Source organism: Apostichopus japonicus, chromosome 9 (assembly GCF_037975245.1).
Source record: "Apostichopus japonicus isolate 1M-3 chromosome 9, ASM3797524v1, whole genome shotgun sequence".
Lineage (NCBI taxonomy): Eukaryota > Metazoa > Echinodermata > Holothuroidea > Aspidochirotida > Stichopodidae > Apostichopus > Apostichopus japonicus.
Genome location: NC_092569.1, coordinates 1,899,432 through 1,922,241, shown reverse-complemented (window position 1 = coordinate 1,922,241; position 22,810 = coordinate 1,899,432). Strand labels below are relative to the sequence as shown.

Genomic DNA, 22,810 nt, shown 5'->3' with positions numbered 1-22,810 from the left:
TGAAAGAATCAGACAAAAAAAGAACCCTATTGTGACATTTCTTCCCACAATTGTCAGATCTGTTTTCTATTTGATAAAACTCGATAAACCTATCGCACTGAGCTTGCTATTCATTGCAACACCGATACTACAGTAATATCGCAAGAAAACGCTACAGAGGTCAAGGGTCACATATTTTGTCCAAATCTAAAACTGCTTTTCGAATTTTTCCTCCAAATGGGTCCCGCCGTCGACAAAAGGAGCTGAACAAAATCAACGAGACCCGTCGCACACATGTAACATAGATTATTTTTATGTGGGAATGAGTGTCCGAACGAATTTGACATTGAGGATCTCGGCGTAGAACCAAGGTCAAAATGAGGATTGAACTCATAGGTGCGTTATAGAGGGTCAGATCAGTATAATAACCGCTCAGTGCGGGATTAGGGAACGGTTGCAATATTCATCTTAAAGGAAGAGAAATCATAGGGTCAAGGGATGTCCATGATGATAGATGCCGAACAGACAAACATTACTAACCCACAACTATGAGGTGCATGTATATATGTGAAGAAGCCCCGCCCTTGTGCATGTTATGTAGCAACCATCGAAACATGAAACATGTTATATGTAGCAACCCTCGAAAGCATGGATCATGTTTTCACATCTCCAAAGAAATGAAAGTCATAACTACAGCGTTGGCGTCGGTGTTGTTGCGTATAATTGCTGAAGTTTCTGAAGGAATTTCCCTAATCATTCGATTCCTAAACCCATCCTCCAACCCCCACCAACCAACCAACCCACACAAACAAACAAAACACCCACCAACCACCCTTCTTCTCACAGTGCATCAATTTCCAGATACTTAGAGCGACCGAACAGCAATATATGTAGAGGGGAGGGTTGGGGGGGGGAGGGGGTTGATGACGAAGGGTATGTGTTGGTGAAGTCGGAAACAAGGCAACTTGGATGGTTGAAAATTATTGAACTCGAGTTTCACATGATCATAAGGGGGTGGGTGAGGGTGTATGTTGTATAAATCTCCACCCTTTTTTAACGGTAACATATAGCGATACTGATACATCATTATAGGCTTTACGATTATAGGTATACTACATTCGTTTTGCTACTGTCGACCCTATTAATATCTAGGCTGGTGGTCAACAACCTCGTAACCATAGAAACCCACAAAGCCGTCAGTCTCAGATCCTGCTGATTCACCGTCATCCAATGGCGACGACCCACGTGACCTGTGGGCTGCTCTTTTTGCGCGGGAATTCTAACCAGGACAGAGCGACATACTCAAGGGTGGTATAATTCCAAAGATATGCAAGGAACGTTAGAATTGTAAAATAGTTATCATAACAGGATATTGCTTGCGAAACATATTTCTTCGAATAAATAATATGCGGGGTAGATATGAAACACAGCAATTTGAAACTGTTATTAAGGTTTGCAAAATATGTGGTTATGATATGTACTAAATGTCAGGCAGCAGGAAAGACTGTATAGAGGCTTTTTCTGGCTTGCTCATTCCAGAGAGGAACTCTATCTACCTGTTGTGTTTAAGGCGATCGGTGATAACCCCGATTTTTACCTACAATTTGTTTTGCCGAAATGTATTCTTTCTTGGATGACAGGTCCCCTAAATCATCTTCAGACATCCAGGAGAGTTAACTTCAAGAAAACCACGGGATGGGGTGGGGTGGGACAGGGTGGGTAGGAGAGGGTTGCAAGGGTGGGCAATAAAATGCTGTTTGTTGAAGGTTTAAATCTGCGTGACCATTTTCGTTGCTCTAGTATCATAATTTGGTTCAACGCTGACCACCTTGAACGGCATCGCTGGGAGGGACTTGTCGCTATCCTCACTCCTCCCCTCTCTATGTAAACATGTGAGAGGAGAGGGCGGAGGTGGGGGGGGGGGGAACATGAACGAAACAAGAGCAAGACAGACAGCACAAAGCGTTCGAACGCACTTTCTTGTCTTTCTTCTTTTCTATGTTTAAATATTTTTTTATGAAAGCTCAAACTGCAAACTCGAAAGGTGAACGAAAATATACACCTCTTCTGAACTCACCCACACACCAGTCCCGGACTCACTCAAGCCAAAAATAAAGAACAAGAAATCCCCCTCCCCCTCTCAAACCCCTTGCGCAATACCCTCCTCTATCCACACCTACACATTTTGAGGAGAAATCCAATATCACTTTCACGGATCTCTATATATATATATACGTTGCTGTATATATGTACTTGCTTTCTCTATATATGTTTATTATTCTAAATAACCAGTATTAAGTAACAAGAAATCAGATATTGCCCGGACTACCAACCGATGACCAGAAGATGGTGGCATCATCTGCGCAGCCATCATTTGGGTTTCTAATTCCAGCTATTTCCTAGAATCCATCGTAAACTTTTAAAATGGCTGGGTAAGCATTTTCTGGTTCGTTTACACGACCTACCTCTCATCGGGTAAAACCAAGCCAGTCAATTACCTTTTCTGTCGTATGAACTTACAAGCCTATATAATATCGTACTACGATATATAAACTCACAGCAAATATAATTATTTTCCCGCTCTTCAACATTCGGGCGCCAAATTTCAGCGTGTGTGCACAAATGTTGCTGGTATAGAATTCCTCATTTCGGAAATTTGGAATACTTGGGTATAAAGTCAATAGTTCTCAATGCGGGCGGGGGTGAGATGAATACATAGTTCTGAGAAGAAGTCCCAGTTAAAGAGTGTTTCACAACTGAATTGTAACTATATGATCCATATACGGCAACTATATTTGGATTGTAGCACCCTCTATTTTCTCAACATTTCCTACTATCCATCTTACCCCCCCCCGCCCCCGCCCTCCCCCATGCCAAAAATGGTGCTTATGCACTGTTTGACATGGTAAGGAAAGGGAAGGGGTGAGATGGGTACATGGGCCACATGATTAATATAGCCCTGGCCAGATATATGTTCGGATAATGTTCACACTAGTTCACTGACACTTACATTAAATTGATTTAAGTCACACCTTTAATACCCACCCCCCCCTCCCCATTCCACACCGTACCACACTGACATGTCACACACACACACTCAACTTCCACACATATTTAGGGGTTGCTTTATCTCTATATTGTACCCATTGTTTCACACTACAGATACCGATGACCCCAGTTTATCATTTCATCGAATCCACTCATTCGCAAATCCTCCTGGTTTGACGTCACTAATGTCGAAGGTTACTCTATACGTTTATTGAACTATGTCAAAGGTCAGATATAACAGTAGTTGATTACGTCATAAATTCACATTTCAATAAAGTCACGAACATACCATATACGTTACCCGCCACACAAGTCATATATCTTCGGATTTTATCATGCCTCATATGACGCAGTATCAAAATTCACTTATAGGTTATATTGTATCAGGCATTCCAATTGACGCCAATCGCGTACCAGTTAGTATTGCGACCTTCTCCCCTGTAAGTTACATAATGTAAGTTACATAATGAAGTTCCGTTTAGTGAGCGCACTCCCTGCAAAACAAAGAGCATTCGATATACTACGTATAAGGGCTACATATCGATTTCAAACTTGCTAGTTCGTATGATAGTGTTAAGTTGGCGTTAATATATTGGGCAAGGAATTAAAACTTTGGCATACTTCTTGTCCCGGAGGAATTTTCTTACAGAGGCTATTCATATTGTAATAATTGCAATATTTGCTCTATTATTGTCATTGCTTTATTGTTATGTTTTTTAGCCTGTTATATTGTTAGTTCAGTTCAGTCAGTTAATTGTTCTGCGTATCTGGTCAGTGAATCTGCATGACCACCTTTCAACTGTTATAGCTTTCTGGGCATTGGCTGGTGGTCACCCGACCTTGCCTATTGCCTAGTACAGTACTACAGCTAACATATATGCTTACATAATGGGAGAGGGCACAGCTACCATATGCTACCATATAGGAGATAGCACTGCTGTAGTGTGGTAAAATATTAGAAATAGCACAGCTAACATATATGCTAACATATAACAGATAGCACATGTGTTAACATAATATGCTAATACATTAGAGATAGCACAGCTAACATATAAGAGATAGCATAGCTAACACCTATGCTAAAACTACAAATAGTACAGCTATCATTATATATGGGGAGCACAGCTGACACCTATGCTATAACATATTACAACTAGTACAGCTATCATAATATATGGAGAGCACAGCTAACACAGGAGGCTTGCGCAGCCTCCACAGTTGTATATAACTCTGGTAGTTTTAATCCCAGTATGTCATTCTGAGCTGAGAATCGGAACCTACCAATTGTCATTTGCCTATTGTTAAATATTTTGTAATTAGCATTTGATATGCTACAGTGAATCAAGTAGATTGTAATTACATTAGTAAGCTGCAACTGCATAAACTCATGTATCAATCTTATTTCTACCATTGAAGTCTCTATAGTCTTCCGAACATCTTTAACTTCCAAGAATATCCCAGTAGACCGCTGGTTAACGTTACAACATTGAAGCAAAAACACAACAAGCATCACTTCAATTGATGGAATCAAAAATCTAAGACAGCGTGAAAAGCGAACACGAAGATTGTCCCAAAATTATGAGTACCAAGCAGCAGGGACCCCCCAAAACGGGGTGGGGGTGGGGTGAGGGAGTGAGGGGTGGTCCCTCGATAATTTTTTACGCAGGGGGGGGGTGGGGTGGCACTCCACATTGGTCTGATTCTTGTAGCTCTACACTCCCTATTTTTAAAACCTATTTTGGGATTTAAGAAGTTCCAACCCTGTCAACCAAGCATTGTGTTGTATCACTATATTGTCTCTCCAAAACAAAAGAGAAGTATTTAATACCATATACTGGCTGCGATCTTCCGCGCCAGAGGGTGGGGTGGGTGCATGTCCCTTCCTCATGGAGACCCACTTCCATTACGACCGTTTGAAGTCTGAATCAATCTAAATTAGATATTTATAATCTACTTTTAAACAGTTTTTTCTTCTTTCTTCATTATCTGTGGTTAAGTTGAATCACCACAAAATCGTTTACCGTGAAAAACTTAAACTGCCTTTATTATACAGACGGCCTATATACATAATAACCATGCATCTTTTTACATGGTAGAGCATACTTATCCAGAGCCTATATGATCAAATCATTCATAGCAGGAGGTTGAGTGGCTATTATTCCTTGGAAAATGACTTTCCCACCTACATACTCTGCCCTTTATCCTCCCTCCACTGTACCTCCTCGACATTTCTCTGGAATCCATACCACCCACTTCAACCGCGGGATTTATTTTAATATTGTGCCACAAGTTCATAGCAGGTGTCAAATAGATTTCAACCAAGGGGTGAACAGTTCCTTTTTGTAAAGAAGTATCCAAAAATGAAGAGAATGGAAAATAAAAGTCTCGGTTAGAATGTTGGTATTTAAAATCACGCTCATCCATCTCTATTTTGATATAAGCCAGACGCACACTGACCCTCTAACCACACCACGCAGCCGGTTGCAATGTCACTTTATGCGATGCCGTTTGAGTTACGTTGACTGTGTCAAAGGTTATATGACAACTTTATTTTCCGGAGGAACGCCATTTATGAAAAAAAAAACGACATTTATGATTAAGAAAAAGAAAATAGCCAAAAATGGAGACGAATGGCACATTTAATTAATGATCATGTCAATTAATTTAAAATGTCACATACTTTGAAATGATTTTTAGGGCAATGTTGGTACCTTTTCGTTAACAGGGAACGGAAAGTAAATGTGCTACCTACTGAATCTAAAGAACCATTAATTATTACAAGGCTACCGAAATGATACAATTTTCTTTTGTTTCTTGTATATTCTCTGTTCAAATTAAATTCGTTCTATGGAATGAATTTCTTTGTCACTTTGAAAGGGATTGAAAAACCCTGGGTTATTTAGGAAACAATATGAGGACATTGATATCTCATATTATTTATTGTGTATATTGGTCAATGCCGGAAGTTCCTCATCGTTAACAACAACAGAAGTGAATTGCTGTTCTCTTTTTGTTTTCCTTTCTCAGTCTTCTTTTCTCTTTTGGTATTTTCTAATCAAAGGAAAACGTACTATTCTATAATTTCTTTCAAATCATTGGAGTGAAGTTACCTCTGATATTCACGAAGCAAAATGGTGGAAGGGGACGGGAGGGGATGGGGGATGGGGGGATCACTATATAGGTGAGTTATGCTTAGGTACCGTATACTATTATGCAAAGACAGTCCTGTACGAAGATGGAGGTAAATTCACACTGATCACCATGAAATGAAAAAAAAGGTTCCTCAGACATTAAAATATCATATCATAGTTCTACGATTACATATGGTATTAGGATGAATTTATTTTTTTTACGTTCTACTGCGGATTTTTTTTAACGGAAATTGTTGGGTTGCGGTAGTTTTAGGGAGAAAAGTCATCTTTGACCATCGGGATTTTCCATTTAATATGTCTCGATAAGTAATTTTTGAACATGTTAGTTCACAATATAAACAAATTCCCACGAAGGATTCAACATTCAGCCTATAGCCTGGATGGGCGATGTAGCATATTAGTATCACGTGGTTACTTAAAGCAAGCCCTATAGATCATGTAACCGTTGATCATACACACAATGGATATTTTGCCTCCAAGTTCAATTTGATCTTAATCGATAGGTATGGGCAAAATACGCCACCGGAAATATGTTATTATTGCCATTTCCTTTATTTCAGTTTATTTCAGGTCACTGATGCTCCAATCACCAGATGTCGATTATACACACAACTGTTTCTGAGACTATATTTCCTCTACGTCTACGTACACTATACAATGTAATTAGACCAACGGTCCGCAAACTGCTGGAACCACGAGCTGAGAAATCCCACGAAGACTGAGCTATGGCGCATTAGACCCCCTCCCCCACCCTCCCCTCCCCTACAGACGTCAGCAATATCTACGAAAGTATATAAATTATTCTGAACGAAAAGAACTGTTACGTAATGGGACAAACGAATGAACTGATTCAGCGGCCAATGTCAAATTTATGGGTAACATCCCCTCATTGCAATATTTTCAAATTGCACCTTTGCGTTTATGTGATATTATGTAACAATGCCCCTGAACTTGGAGTCGTGAAAGTATGAGTGTCGGGAGTGAAGGGCATGCTGTCAGAAAATTGTTTCCTATTTTTTTTTTTGAGATTTTTCTTATATTAATAACTTCATTATTACACATTTACTACATGACTTCTTGAACTTAACAAGTCTTATTTTTTTGAAAGAAAACATAATAATATTTGATATATCATAATCTTTTAATCAGATGTTATCAAAGCCAACTATATGTGACTGCAGCTTGCGTTACGCTTGATCTATACCCATCCTGCCCCCCCCCCCCCTCCCTCTGCAAGCCCATGCGTTGACATCTATAGGGACTTGAGAAATTCGTTATAGATGCGGCGAGTTCGCAAATAAACGCCACATAACCTTCGTCATTGTACTAAATCAAATCAACGATGGGGATTCGTTGATGGGCTCCACCGACATGTACGGCGTACATAAAATGAGATTACTGCATGCCTGTCGCACAAGTGACGTCTTAATGTGAAATTAATGAAATATAATGTCTAAACCATCGGACAGAAACATGTCAGGAAAACATGTAACAATAAAACCACAACATTGTCTCTAAGGGATTCGAGTCTCTTCAATTGAAACGCGCAACCCTCTACAACCACTTATACGTCGGTTTTAACAAAATAAATGTTCCAGAATGTTTTACGAAACCAGTATGTCAGCGCATATACGATGGTTTGGAAAGGAAAGAGGTAGTGTATAAAATACTTTCGTATAGGCTTTGTGTGTTTATACATCTATAGTGTGTGGATAGTGCACTGAAAAAAAACAGGTCCCCTAATACCCTCCTAAGGTTGCGTTTGTTCAACAATTTTGCAAAGCCTGTATACCCAACAGATTTGTAAAGAGTCCATATTCGCACTAATTCGTATTCTAACATTGGAACCTGTAATCGAACAAGCCCTCGTAGAGTATGTACTCGTGCGCGTACACATACGCATACTCAGTGCATTCGGAATAGTAAGCAAGTGCAAACTCACGTACTTGTGCCTCAGAACCTTGGACTCGTACTTAAGCATATAGGAAAATTCTACTTACACTCTTCCTCATGCTGTTGAACTCGTACTCATACTGTTGTACTCGTACTCATGCTGTTGTATTCGTACTCAACCTGTTGTACTAGTTTACACACAGTTGTACTCGTACTCATGCTGTTGTGCTAGTATTCATGTTGTTGTATTCGTACTCATACTGTTGTACTCGTTTACACACTGTTGTACTCGTACTCATGCTGTTGTGCTCGTATTCATGTTGTTGTATTCGTACTCATACTGTTGTACTCGTATTCATACGGTTGTACTCGTACTCATGCTGTTGTGCTCGTATTGATGCTGTTGTATTCGTACTTGAGTCATACTGTTGTACTCGTACTCATGCTGTTGTATTTGTACTCATACTGTTGTACTCGTTTACACACTGTTTTACTCGTACTCATGCTGTTGTGCTCGTATTCATGTTGTTGTATTCGTACTCATACTGTTGTACTCGTATTCATACTGTTGTACTCGTACTCATGCTGTTGTTCTCGTATTGATGCTGTTGTATTCGTACTCATACTGTTGTACTCGTAATCATGCTGTTGTACTCATACTCATGCTGTTGTATATTCGTACTCATACTGTTATACTCGTACTCATGCTGTTGTGCTAGTACTCATGCTGTTGTGCTCGTATTGATGCTGTTGTATTCGTACTCATACTGTTGTACTCGTAATCATGCTGTTGTACTCATACTCATGCTGTTGTATATTCGTACTCATAATGTTGTACCCGTACTCATGCTGTTGTGCTCGTATTCATGCTGTTGTATTCGTAGTCATACTGTTGTACTCGTACTCATGATGTTGTGCTAGTGCTCACGATGTACTCTTACTCGTGATATTGTATTCGTACTCACACTATATATATATATATATACTCACACTAATTATATATCTATATATATAGCCTATATATATATATAGCCTATATATAGCCTATATATATAGCCTATATATATAGCCTATATATATATATATATTATACTATATATATATATATATATAAATCATACTATTTATATACTAAAGAGCTATACGAAAATTACGCTGTTTTATATTGACCAATTTTTAATCATATACTGGTCATTTTTTCAATTTATTTCTTTTAATTTATAACTTCAATAGAAAGATTTTATGCTGCAATGACTGAAAGCTTCATGCTATCATAGGTATAACGAAAATGAAATATAACTGCTTTAAAATCAACGTACAGGAAGGAAACGTGATATACTGTTAAAACAAAGAAAACAAGAATTCAACTTTTGAGAAGAAAGGGGATTTGATTGAAGCAGAAGAACGTTGTCAGGGCTATTTATAAGTGAAATAGTAAATTGTATAAATTAATATTACTTCATCTGTATGTATGGGCGTATATAATTTGGGTGAAAGTTGAACATCCTCTTATACCTACACTGTCAGGTCTAAATTGTATTTGTATAAAGTAAGATGAGTGACCAATGATGTGGCTTGCTAGCATATTTGTTGGCTAGATTAGCCGACGGCTAGGCTTGATTATAATTTGCTTTGAATGCAGCCGGTGTTAACCATTAATTAGAGTTTTATGTGTTATTCTATCCTCGTTATTGTCACTTGTGTGGAGATCACAACTTTCACGATCTAATGATCCGATCTAATTCCTAAACGGAACTTTAGCGAACTATTGAACAAGTCATTGAAGACATCCTTCAATGAGTGTAAAGTTTTGATGTTTTGTTGAGTCGAGGTCGAATTTCTCTAGTCAAGTCAGAAGCACAAGAGGACACACGCACTGACTGATAAGTGGATAATTGAGATACACAAATTCATTCCCGACAAAAAACAAAAAAATTGTGAGAAAACAATCTATATCGATACTTGAAATGTCGGAAAGTCTGCTGTGATTGGAACAATGCCATATACGTAATGATTCATGGAACGCCAAAAGGTTCAATAAAGATGTGCAAAAGAAAAACGTGATATATACATCATACATAGGTTAAAGGGTCATCAGTATGCCTCAAATTTTTAGGGATGCTAAAAACTGAATAAAACAGTTTTCAACTGTATTCTTTCCAGTAGGTTCTAAGTCTTAAAATAATTCCCCAGCTAAGACACTGAAGGGAATTGAATCAGACATTCTGATATGGTCTGAAAACGTGTCGGACTGAAAACTCGTTTTTTCGGACTGAAACGTGTATTTTATTTTCGGACTGAAAACGTGTCGGACTGACAACGTGTACCCCTCAGAGAGGAGGCACAATGCTATTGAGATGACAGTCAAATGATTCTTGAAATCTAAAAATCAGTGACCATTTATTTGACTTGCTAGCATATTTGGGCATACTTGAGGAGTACTACTATACGAATCATCTTCAGGCTGCATATTCTAACATCAGTCGACATTAAACGTGCATGACATTTCTAACAAAAACGAAATGTTCAAAGCTGCTTCCAGGAATTTCGGCTGTACCCCTCCTTCATAATGGTTAATTTCATTTTCGTAACGACGAGAGTGTCTTATATCATATATATCATTTCAAATCCGGCTTACCATCCCATAGGTGATGGATTTATTGTTATTTCTTTACGTAACTGACACATTGATCGGCTTCAACTATTGAAATGATTTCAAAATGTTCAGGGCCTCAACTTTCGCTTCTTTATTTAGCAACAAGTTTTGAAAATTTCATGTATATAGAAATATATATCTATATATCTATATAGTTCAATTACTATTGTGCTCTTCATGAAGTCTGTTAATCATTTCATAGACATTAATAAATCCAGGCTTCACATCAACGCTCAATGACAAGTTCAAGTGGGTAAATTTCGCTTCATTTAACACCTTTATAATATTAGTGAGAATTTGGGATGATATCATATTGTGATTATCACAACGGTTGCCATTGATAAATTATACCTTTAGAAAGTTTGGTTTTGTACTTAGAATAAGCATTTGGGTCAAATAAATAATATGTATTCCCGAAATCGTGAGACCTCACAATAAATGGAATGTGGGACTACCTTATACGTAATGGGAATATTTTTGCTCCGGATCAAAAGTTAAGTTTATTCATGTTTTTAGGTAATCTTTTTTACGACTGACCACACTCTCTCTTCTTTCTCAGGATTACCAGTTTTTATTCAAAAAATTGAGGAGGAAAACAAAATAAAGTTTTTGATTCATGGCAATTTTACACTCAGATACCCAAAATGATAGGATTAAAGGTTTTGTGGTAAAAACTTGACCAATATCAACAAGGTTTTATTTTTGAGGTTTCAGTTTATTTTAGTAAAAACATTTCAATCTTACCAGAAGTATTTTTAGCCCCAGAGCATGAATTAGATCAGTCGTGACGTCACCAGCATCTCATTCTTTCAGTTAAGAGTATTAGAAAACTCACAGGGTTACAGGTGGGCCTCTCTCACGTTAATGTTCACATCAGGAGATCCCTATAAAATATTTTAGAAAAACAATGTTAAAAAGAAGACCTTCACATTTTTAATTTAAAACTAGTGAGTATCCCCTGCTCAAATCAGGAAACCGATCGATTTTGTAAAGTCTCTTCTTGAAACTTTGCCTTATCTCCATGGGCCTATATACAGGGTGCGAATTGCCAATTTTTTTTTCAGGGGAACACTGAATACTGGTGCGCAATGGAGAGATTCGCCTTCCTATAAAAATGTTAAATATTTTATTCATCCTGGTGGTAATGATCAGCGCAAAGATTTTTTTTCAGCGTTATCTCAATTTATACCTTAAGCTCAGCGCGTCACCATGGTGACTCGTGGGAAAGTAAATCTTTGTACAAATTTCCACTGCCCTAGACAAAAGAATGCATTCGATATCAAGCGGTTCCACTTTCCTTTTTAGGCCCAAAATTCTTGGTAAAATAAATAAACCATTATCTTTATCAATCATTTATAGGGTTTTTGTTTCTTATACTTTCATTTTGCTGCACTGAAGCATTTTAAACGGTTTATACAGTGAGGGGATAGGTAAGAGCACAGTCGCTCCCAACGTATATATACTGTGTATATATAACGTATACATGTAACGTATATAGCCTATATATATATATATATATATATATATATATATATTTATATAGTCTATATAACGTATACATATAACGTATATATATATATGTATATGAATTTATATATGTAAATATATAAATATATATATATATATAAATTCATATATATATTTCATGTATATATATATATATATATATATATATATATATATATATATATATATATATTATATGTAACACGTGCCCCATACGCTCTCATTGACAGTTTGAGCTGAAACAAATCTTTGTTTTTTCGTTCAAAATGTTCAAATCATTAATTTATTCATTTTTATCCGCCGAAGAGCAATAATAATCTCACCAAAAGTAAAGTATAGATTTACGAAATTCTAAACGAAAGGAACCTTTACAACTATTCGCCAACATTCCACACTCTATCAGATTTCAAGGATACCTCAATAACAGTATCGTATAGTTGGATATAAAACCTTTCGAAGGATATCAACCATGATGGTATCCCAGGCCACCTACTGTGTTCCACTTCCTGGAGAGAGGGGTGGGGCTTAGCCAGCTAAGATAAGTTACGTCGGGGAGTTGCATGCTGGGTTATAGTTCTCTGGTTACATTTAATCAACCTTATCTCGAGTTAGGGAGCACGGTATCGAGATAAGGTTTACAACTTCAATAGACAGTTGAGAATAGCTAGGCTCTTCCATATATACGCTTCACATTATCTGCTATCGGATATCCACGTCCCCCCCCCTTCCCACCCCGCCACGTAATGTCGACGAGAGACGCGAACATCATACCGAATAATCCTATGACTCCGCACAAGTACGTCACGGGGTGGACCTACAGTCACGTGAGCGCTAAGGAATTTTTATGAAAACAGAAAATTCCTTGTCCAAATGTGCTAGGTTTGATCATGGATCAAGTTTTACCGAGTCCCAAAAGAAAATAACACAATGTGTCATACATCAATGGAAATGTATACAAGTGTAAAGATTCAATGTAACATAAATTTGAATGGATTAGAGGATGTCGCAAAACCACCATCCATGCATTTTTAATGCGAAAGAGAGGCATGCGCCGCCACTTAACAAGAAGTACTAACATGCATCAAAGGTCATATCACTTGATCCAAGATGTGATGTAGATGTACGTAGACCTGTGCAAAGTGCGATGTGGCATTGTCTTAAATTTACAGTTCGCCTGCGGTGTACTTTTTGACATAGGCGTGCAAACAAATAAGCTCCTGTTTTAGCTCAGCTGGGAGGAGCAACATGTGAAATATACGATAGTCCTATATTGTTTTAATAGATAGATATGCACTCCATATGGAGGATTTCATGTTTCACCAGCCATGTCGAAAAATCGGTGGAGAAACTACCGTGATATATTACGGCATATTGCGATATAACAGTAATAAATCAATAAAGTTAATTTAGTGCACATATATCATACGTTTGTTACCGGATGCCATGGCAATAAACTCTGAAACGAACCCGGGAATACCATGTTAACAAAATCGTCGGCTCCTGAAATAAAGATATACCTTATGTCAAGATTGGCAAAGTATCGTTGTAAAACAAAATGCAAAGGTAATCATTCTTGACACTTATTACAAACTGACTTTTTGACAACCATAATAACATCTTGGCGTTTAGGATATTCATCGTGCTGGTCGCGGCAGAAATTCCACTTTTGAAAATCAACCGTCAGAAATCCTTGTTTTTTTATTTCTATTTTTTATTATTATTATTATTATTATTTTTTTGAACGATGATCATTTTTCATCCGTAAATCTATGCCGACTTAGCAGAAGGTTATAGATGTGAGTGATGTATTTATCTCTAAATGTTCGTCATCTATTAAAATTCTTGGTAAAACTACTACTTTTCTCTCGACTACCATAAATTTTCATATCATTTTCATTTTTATGAAATCTACTTGATTTACAACTGATTGCATCGCCTTGAACGAATAACTTTCAGGTTCACACTTTTTTTTCTTCTTTTTTTTTCTTTTTGACGCTATCAACGATGTTTACCAAATTTCATGATTTGACAAGCATTGACACTGTATGTGTGCTATTTTGAAGGGAAAAAAAGCAGTCATTAATAACTTCCGTTGAAAGCCTGAGGGACATAAAGTTGGCATAGCATAAAACACTTTAACCTTGGCAACATTTATTGGTAACTAGTTACAGGGACGTCTTTAGCATCAAACCCGTGGGAGTGGGGATGCTTGGAAATATGTACGCTGTTTAAAAACAAAATCCCTACAAAAAATGAAAAAACCATGATGCATGTTTGCTTCGAGGCATCGATGTTTAAATATCCCGTGTCCAGCGGGGAGGAGCAGCGGGGATTCGCAAGCCCCGCATAACCCAAATCTCCCATCCCCACTACCTCAAACAAAGATTCACGTTCAAGCGGGAACTTGAGAAACCATATCTAAAATTCACCAATATTTCGATAATGTAATATTTTTTTTTTACCAGGGACCACTATAAACCGATGGCGATCATACATCACGAAAGTAAAACTAACTTAGTTAATTATTCCTGGAAATAAGTGACGTCACTCGTCTTTTACATCAAATGTGATTCGACTGATAAAAAAATCGGAAAGAAAATTAAAATTTAGTGGCCGTTTTTCGAAACGTCCATGTTTATATATATATATATATATATATATATATATATATATATATATATATATATATATATATATATAAATAAATATATATATATATATATATATATATATATATATATATATATATATATATATATATATATATATATATATAATTAACATGCTTAATATCTTTACTGTAAATGTTTTAGGGTTGATCTTCCATGCACGTTGATTGATACAAACAAATCGATTAGTCATTATTAACGTGGGGCTTATACAAAAGTGCACGAACTATATCTTTAACGCCTATTTTAAACCTCACAAATTTGTCACTTAAAAGTTGGAAATATAGTCTAGCTTATTTCGCCGATACTATACACTCACTATTTTTTCTCACAATCCCACGAATTACTAAGACCTAAAATCTGTTTTCTTTTCCAATTTTAACCTGAAATTCAAGGAATTTCTTGTAATATTGTTGTTGGCGCCGCGCTGGGCGTCTCAAGCATATTGTGTTTGGTTAATCGATCGTTTACCTCCACGGTCTTGCGTTTGATTCTATTGGAATATCAAACGGAAATTGGAAACACAAAGATGAATACGATGGTTAACACAATAGATGCAACTTAGTCATATTACACGTGTGGGAGACCAACGTTGGAATGAAATGAATACCTTACATGCGTCCACTGAGGCCGCAAGGTGGTCTTACACTCACTCTTATCACGCAAAGTGTGCATTATTTTCATTCCGTCGTACTGGACTGTATTAGTGGGATTCAGTTTAGAGGCGCGCCAAGCAGGCAAACACGACGAGAGGTTTGTAAATATCAATCTATGGTTGAACCAGGGAGGAACGGAAAACGTGAATCCAGCACCCCCTCCCCACTCCCCGTTCGAAAGTGACAATCTCCTCGGATACCTCATTAACCAAAAAAGCGGTCCCTACAGTCAAGGACGGAGATAATGGCCCCTTCATTCATAGCTAACATGCACCCCTGGTTATTCATGGCAACTTCAAATTTCAAAGGTACCGTGCCCCCCCCCCACCCTGCAGGTAATATGTATATGTTTAGCTATACAGGATACCCGACAACTACGCGCTATCCAAATCCGTACCCAGATATATATACAATGAAATAGCTCAACTTTCTCCAATTTCACAATACTAGTTTCCCTATTAATGCACCACTTAATCCAAGCCAAAACAAAATGTTCGTAACAGTCCTCTGCCCCCCTCCACCCTGCCTGTCAGCCACCCACCCCCCCCCCCCCCCGCCGGCTTTGAAGTTAGACACCCTTACCATATAGTTTTCTAGTGAAATTCTTGCCACAGCATATGGAGAGGGTGGAAAGAGTAAGCTGCAATCTGATTATCAAGATATAAGCGCTTTTATTTTTTTGTCACTGAAATAACACTAATTGTCAAATGATATCATTAGCGTATATATATAAAACGATAAAGTCGCTGATCACAGGAAATGACGTCACAGATGAACTTGTTATCTCTGGATGCGACAGTTATCAACTTTTATTTCCTCAAAAGAAAAAGACAACCGGATATGGACTTTAATTGCGATGATTTTGTATTGATGATGAGTTAAAGTTTAACTATTCCTTCCTCATCGGATAATGCTTGTTTGCTCACTAGTTCTGCTTCTACGATTGAGTCTACGAGATAATTATCTTTTTTTGTGTTGCAAAGATATGAATATTAACCGTACTGCCATTGTTCAGTAAAATGAAGACAACTTCCGGAGAAATTATGAATGAATACAGCAACAGCCTTTCAGTGTTCACGTTTGAGAACGAAAGGAGGATATAGTCCCGCAAGGGCGATCAAGATTGTAGTGTGAACGGTCGGGGGGGGGGCGGGATCGATCGAACCGAGATCTCCGGTTACTTGACCTCGTCACTCCCGCATAAACTGGCACATAAGTAATCTATGAACACACAGAACAACTCCCTCACTGTGAATTGTAAACCAAGATCAACACCATCAACACCGTCAACACCATCAACAACATCTGTCCCTGACAAATTTATTGCAGACAAATAACAAATCAGAGTAACATAGGCCTATACTATATTGATACTGAGATTCGTAACAATAAATGTTATTTAATGAGTAACTTTAATACTGTTAAGGTAAATATATTGATGTCGTCATTATAGGTCAATTGCAACATTTAGTTCCTCATTTGTACTGTACTGAAAACTATATGTAAACTTACCAATATCGAAACTTTCTATATTCTTTAAATATATTGGAATACAGTGTACTGCTGACGAAGGTCCCAGTGGGAGTGTTATACGAACGTCATAAAATGAGCTTGCATAATTATATTGCGTTGAAAATCTGTTTGTTTAGCAAACATATACCGGCTATTCAATAAGAAATAAAAACTATATACAAAATGTCAAATGGAACTAAACTGTACAAAATTTACAATATAATCAAATAAATTATGACTAACGCTATCATTAGTTTACGGTAAACTCAATCTCAAAGTTTTTTTTGTGATTGATTGTCTTGTAAAGTCGGCAATGACTGACAATATATGCTATAACGTGTTGGCAATCATTCACGAATCGGACGTGACAGAAAATACCCCACTGATGGACACTGATTGGTCAATTTGAACAACACGTGAAATTGAAATTTTTAAAAGTAAAATTTTCGGAACATACCGTTTATTATACCGAAGGCCGAATATAAGTTAAGTCTTTTATTTATTGTATTTATAACAAGTGGTCTTTGAGGTCTTTCCAGCTCTATAACGTCATAATGTTGATATATGCAGGATAACTTTACCTAAGTCGTTTTACTAACACGTAACATGATACAGGCTCTGACAACTTTGATATGCAATCGAATCTGATAGAATGACGTCGAAGATTGTGCTCATTAGGAAAATCTTTTAAAAAAAATTAGGCTCCTTCAGGGTATATAATACCCGAGGGCTTTTCTGTCAGTATTTCTGCGTTTCTGACCAATTTATGTGGGATTGTGGTCGAGAACACCGTGCGATTCTGCATTGTTGTGGCTGGCAAACGAGCAAAGGGTGACGGGACCTAGTTAGGATAGCCTTGCTTTCACGCTGTGACCATGTTACTTTACAGTCTTTCAATATCATTGATTCGTAAACTATTTTATATTGTGGATATGCTAACATGGCGCCTGATACATAATTCGTTTGAAATATAGGTTTAGTAATGTAACGAGACATATACGGAATGTAACTTTAGATCTGCATAGAGACTTGTAATGAAATATATATATATATATATTACGGTTGATAATGCATGGTCAATTCTTTTGGCACCGTTGTACAATGGCTTATATTTTAACTGCAAGTTTATGTGGAGGAATTTCAAGTTCCTCAAGGCCCGCGGCGGGACTTCAATTTCAATTTATTCAGTTACTTATAGTTTACACTTATAGCGTTATTTTAAAGCAGCCATTTTGCATTCGGTATTTAAAGGCCATCATTATTTTACCCCCCCCCCCTCCCCCCTCCACTCCCACACGAAGATGCTAGAATGCCAGATAATTGTCACCCATCCTCAAGTTTGAACAAGCATGTATACTACCACTCTCTAAAATTATCCACACGGAGATATTTAAATGGCTTTTATAGTCATCTTCGACGAATAGGAATTATTCGAAGGATCAAAGCTTATCGAATCGATTTCGTCCCCCAGACACATTTCGTGACATCGAATTTGAAGAAGAAAAAAAAATCACAAATTTCGACTTGAATTTTTACCTTATCTGAAATGAAAGCGGCCCATGCATGATAAATTGCTATGGAATTGCAGTAACGCATAGCGTCATAACATTTACCAAAATCAAATTTAAAAAGTTCTTTAAACAGATAATGTTTCTTCTCAAGATACTTTTGACGAACGCATGCGGTTCTTCACCACAATTATTGCCCGCATTCTTCCCCTTTCGCCCGCGTAGCTTGGTTGGTGATAACACGGTGTTTGATTATTGTACTTCGTATTGCGGAAAGGAACGAGCGTAAACAACGCAGGACTGTGTATAAACGTTCCCATGCATAAGTCCTAACTAGTTGGCAGTTATATGAACGTTTCTCTCAAAACTTGACTACATATTCTTTCGTGTTGCCTTTCTTAGTTACCACATTCCTTTCACTCGATTCAGCAATTCTCTGAAATACAAACAGTGCCTATACCGCAAGCACTGCAAGACATTATCGGCAGAATTAAAAAGAAAAAGAATAAAAAAGCACGAAATAGAGTAGCCTGTCTGATTAAGAAATTTCGTCTTAGCCAAATCTCTTATTACATTATGGTTACCAAATTAGCAAATCGTTTTTTTTTTATTTTTATGAAAAGGTCATTCACCTAAAATGCGAATGGCACTGCGGGGACTGGATGTGGTGGGCGTCTCAAAGGACCTTTGACCACACTGTTCTCCCATTGCAGTTCTCCCATACCGGGAGGCGACATTCCTAACTTTGAAAAATCACATTTTTGCATTATTTCTTGGACGTATACAATTCGTCGTTACTGACTGGCAATTGGAACAGTTATTCTCTTATTGGATATGATGAGTAGCGTCTCGTAACGACCAGTGGTAAAATTTGTGACGACAAAAGCGATAAATACGAGAATAAAATAATTTAATACCATAAATAAGATTTCCAAAAAGACCGTGCTTGGAGGATCTGTGGCCAATCGAGTAATACTAACAAGCTCAATCCTGGAAGCTTTTGTTGCCAATTCACAACCTCGTATCTCCCAATGGTACCCATGACTACGAAGACCTCCAGCCCCTCCCCCTCCCCTCCTCCCCACTCCCAGTTCCACTCTCCAAGGTTGAATATAGCAAAATAATACTATTACCGAAGAGGTTAATGGGGAGCAGGTACAGGGGAATGGGTGGGATTTTTTTTTATTCCTTCAATGAATACGACACACTGACGGCTTTAATCAATAAGGTAAATCACTGTGTCCTTTATACGCTTGCATTAACACTATAGGATGCACTTCGTTACATGGTCGCACCGCCGAAGGACTAATATCTTAAGATAATAAAATCAGATCTACTAAAAGCCCCGTAGTTAGACACCCAAATCTGACAAATTCATGCACCCTTCCTTGGACCCCCTCCCAGGAAATTCTCGCCCTGCTAACGGCATGTTTTCTTTTCAACGGGCACCGTATGCACCTGCGAGTTTGAAATACGTTCATTGACAACTATACTTGCTCAGAAAAGTGTTCAGCCGTATTCGGACTAATAATCGCCTAAAGGATTGACGTCTTGTTTCATTCACAGTAACAGTTGGATATTTTGCTCTTTTTTTCTTTATTTAAATTTTAATCTTAACAGAGACTTTGATATCAATTTTACAGGATATATATAAAACCTGCACGCCACCTTTAATCTGGAATGTGAGAAGTTTGCAGTCGTAACATCGTTGTGGTTTTGGGTAGTGTCCCGCATAACCACATGCTGTGGTCACAGGTAGCAATTCCGCGATGGTTTACAATAACCGCAGTATATCGAATTGCTTTGTATATAGTACTAAGAGTAAGATTCATTTGCGCAGTTGTCCTCTGTTATCAGAATCTTCTCTTTTGAATAGTGTCAGCAGCCCAGAAGAGAAAATAAAATGACAGCTGTAAAACCGATAACGAAATATAACCGATTTTTAACCGACTAAAATTTGCTATAAGCAAACGTGGTTACATTGTTATCTAAGTCTTTACATAATTCCCAGCGTTTTATTGAAGAATGTTCAATTTGATAATAATTGCAATAGCACAATTGGATTAGTACACAGTAAGACTTGTTTTCCTCATCATTGATGATTCGAATCTCACTCTATAGCAAACAATGTTTATTTCATCTACTCTTTTATAACGCTCAGACGCTTAGGAGGATATTTGGAGGCGGGAGGGGGAAAGGGGATGGGGTGGGATACATTGTTGTTGGCAGCTTGTACATGGGCGGGAGGGGGGCGATCAAGGGTGAAGATACCTGATGGGAATCCAGTGTTTGAATCCTTCGGCAACATTTTCAAGTAGTTTTGTTTCGTCTTCTCGTATCGATTTTCGAGTACAAAAATATTTTTGACAAAAGTACAAATTACTCTGAAATTTCTGTTAATAGCAAACTATCGTGGTTACAGTTAACGAACCTTCGCCCCCACCCCCCCTCCTCCCTCCGGCTAATGTGCTCCCAGTAGTCGATCATTCTACCTGTGAAACATTTTCGTTAGTTCTAGTAAGTGATGAGAAGTATGAAAGTTTTCTTTGTTTCTTATTTATTTTTGTTACTTATTTGTTATTTATTAATTAATTTATTTATTTAACCATACACGTTTTCCCCTGTCCTTTGCTCCCTTTTCTTGGGAAGGGGACACTACTATTACTATGTTGAGAAGAATGTATATGTATTGGTAGCCTGATTGGTACAGTTCCGACGACTCACGACAGATCAGGCAGGCATTGTAAAGTAGATCCGGTCTTTTTTCTTGTATCATTTAAGTTAAGATTATTACCTTGCCCGCAGTAATACTCTTTTATTAATACCTCTGCAGACATCCAAGGTCAGGAAACCGGCCCGCACAGTGTCCGCTAATCATTACTTTTCTATTTTTCCTTCTTTTTATTTCACGTAAAAGACTGAAATCGATATAGCAAGAAGTGACTGACCAGTATAACTGAGATACAGCAGGGAGTCGTTATGTAATAACTCCCTGGATACAGGGAGGTCATTTGAAAACGTGGTATACCAAAGTGCGCATGCGTATAACATATATCTTCCGATCGCATCATCTCTTCCTCTCGATAAGTGAAAGAAAGGCTCTTCTCTGGTAGTTTGAACATTCCGTGCAATTTGTAAAACTAAAAGAACCAGCTGGATAAGTCTATTCACAATTGATGGCATTTTATTAACAATTTGTATTCATCGGGCCTTCACCCCTCCTATCCCCTCCCCTTTTTTGTTTGTATGAATATTCATTTCTTCAGTGCGGTTATAAAAAATGAGCATACGATATTCTTTAACTCTTATTTCCTAGGACCCCCCTTGTCACCCCAGGCCCCGGGCTGTAACCCCACCCCCTCCCAGGTCCAACACGTCAGGCCATCGTGGCATATACATAAAGTGTATCAGGTCGGTGAAATGACGTTTGGTTATTTGTGTCTAGCCCTTTATTTTGGATGGCTCTTCTTTTTTTTTTCTTTTTCTTAAAAAAAAACACACACAAAAACACTTGTCAGATTTAAACTTGAAACGAAGATTAAACATGCAAAAAGGTGTCTTCGGAGATTGTTGGCTAGCAGAACGTATGAACATGTCGTGACCATTTTCCAAAGGCCTGATGTATCTCAACCTAAAGTTCTGACCTCTCCTTGTTTGGGTCAAATGCGATAGCAAAGAAATCAGATTATTTTCAAAATAGCTCATGAGCAACCTTTTGTTATTAACACAAATTATCACAATACAGCCTTAAACTTATGTGAGAAGCTGCTGATTGCCCCCCTCCCCCACCCCCCAAAAATATACTTCATTCTTGAACTTTGGTGTACCAGTGAGCTTTTCACCCTGGATTTATGTATGTATATGTATATATACAGACATTTCCGTTTGTCAGAGAATTTTCCGAAAGATATTATGGTCGTGCGAAAATTATGATTTTCTTTGTTAGTGTATTTATTTATATTTCAATGTGACCGATAATATTAGTAGCCTTTAGCCTTCTGCATGGTTATAAAAGGACTTCAGACACTAAAACACGTTATGAAAGTGATTAATCTCCCCTAAAAAAAAAAGACTAGGGTCCTTCTATGGGGCTTCTCTTGTGGTTAAACTCTGTACTTTACATTAGGTCAAAGTCTGTACAAACGCAAACTTCGGAGGACAATATTTCAATAAGAACACCGGAAACCGATGTGTGTTTAAAGGAGTTATGTAAACAAATGAACTTTGATAA

General features: G+C 37.6%; 1 protein-coding gene across 3 annotated transcripts in view; it reads right to left on the bottom strand.

Annotated features, from left to right (window-relative positions):
- The window catches only part of LOC139974373 (tRNA dimethylallyltransferase-like), a 121,183-nt gene that overhangs the window by 47,543 nt on the left and 50,830 nt on the right, over nucleotides 1-22,810 (bottom strand). For all 3 annotated transcript variants that reach the window (XM_071981479.1, XM_071981483.1, XM_071981480.1), the window contains exon 2: nucleotides 11,473-11,612. The gene's annotated coding sequence lies outside the window, so the exon portion shown is untranslated. The remainder of the gene's footprint in view (nucleotides 1-11,472; nucleotides 11,613-22,810) is intronic.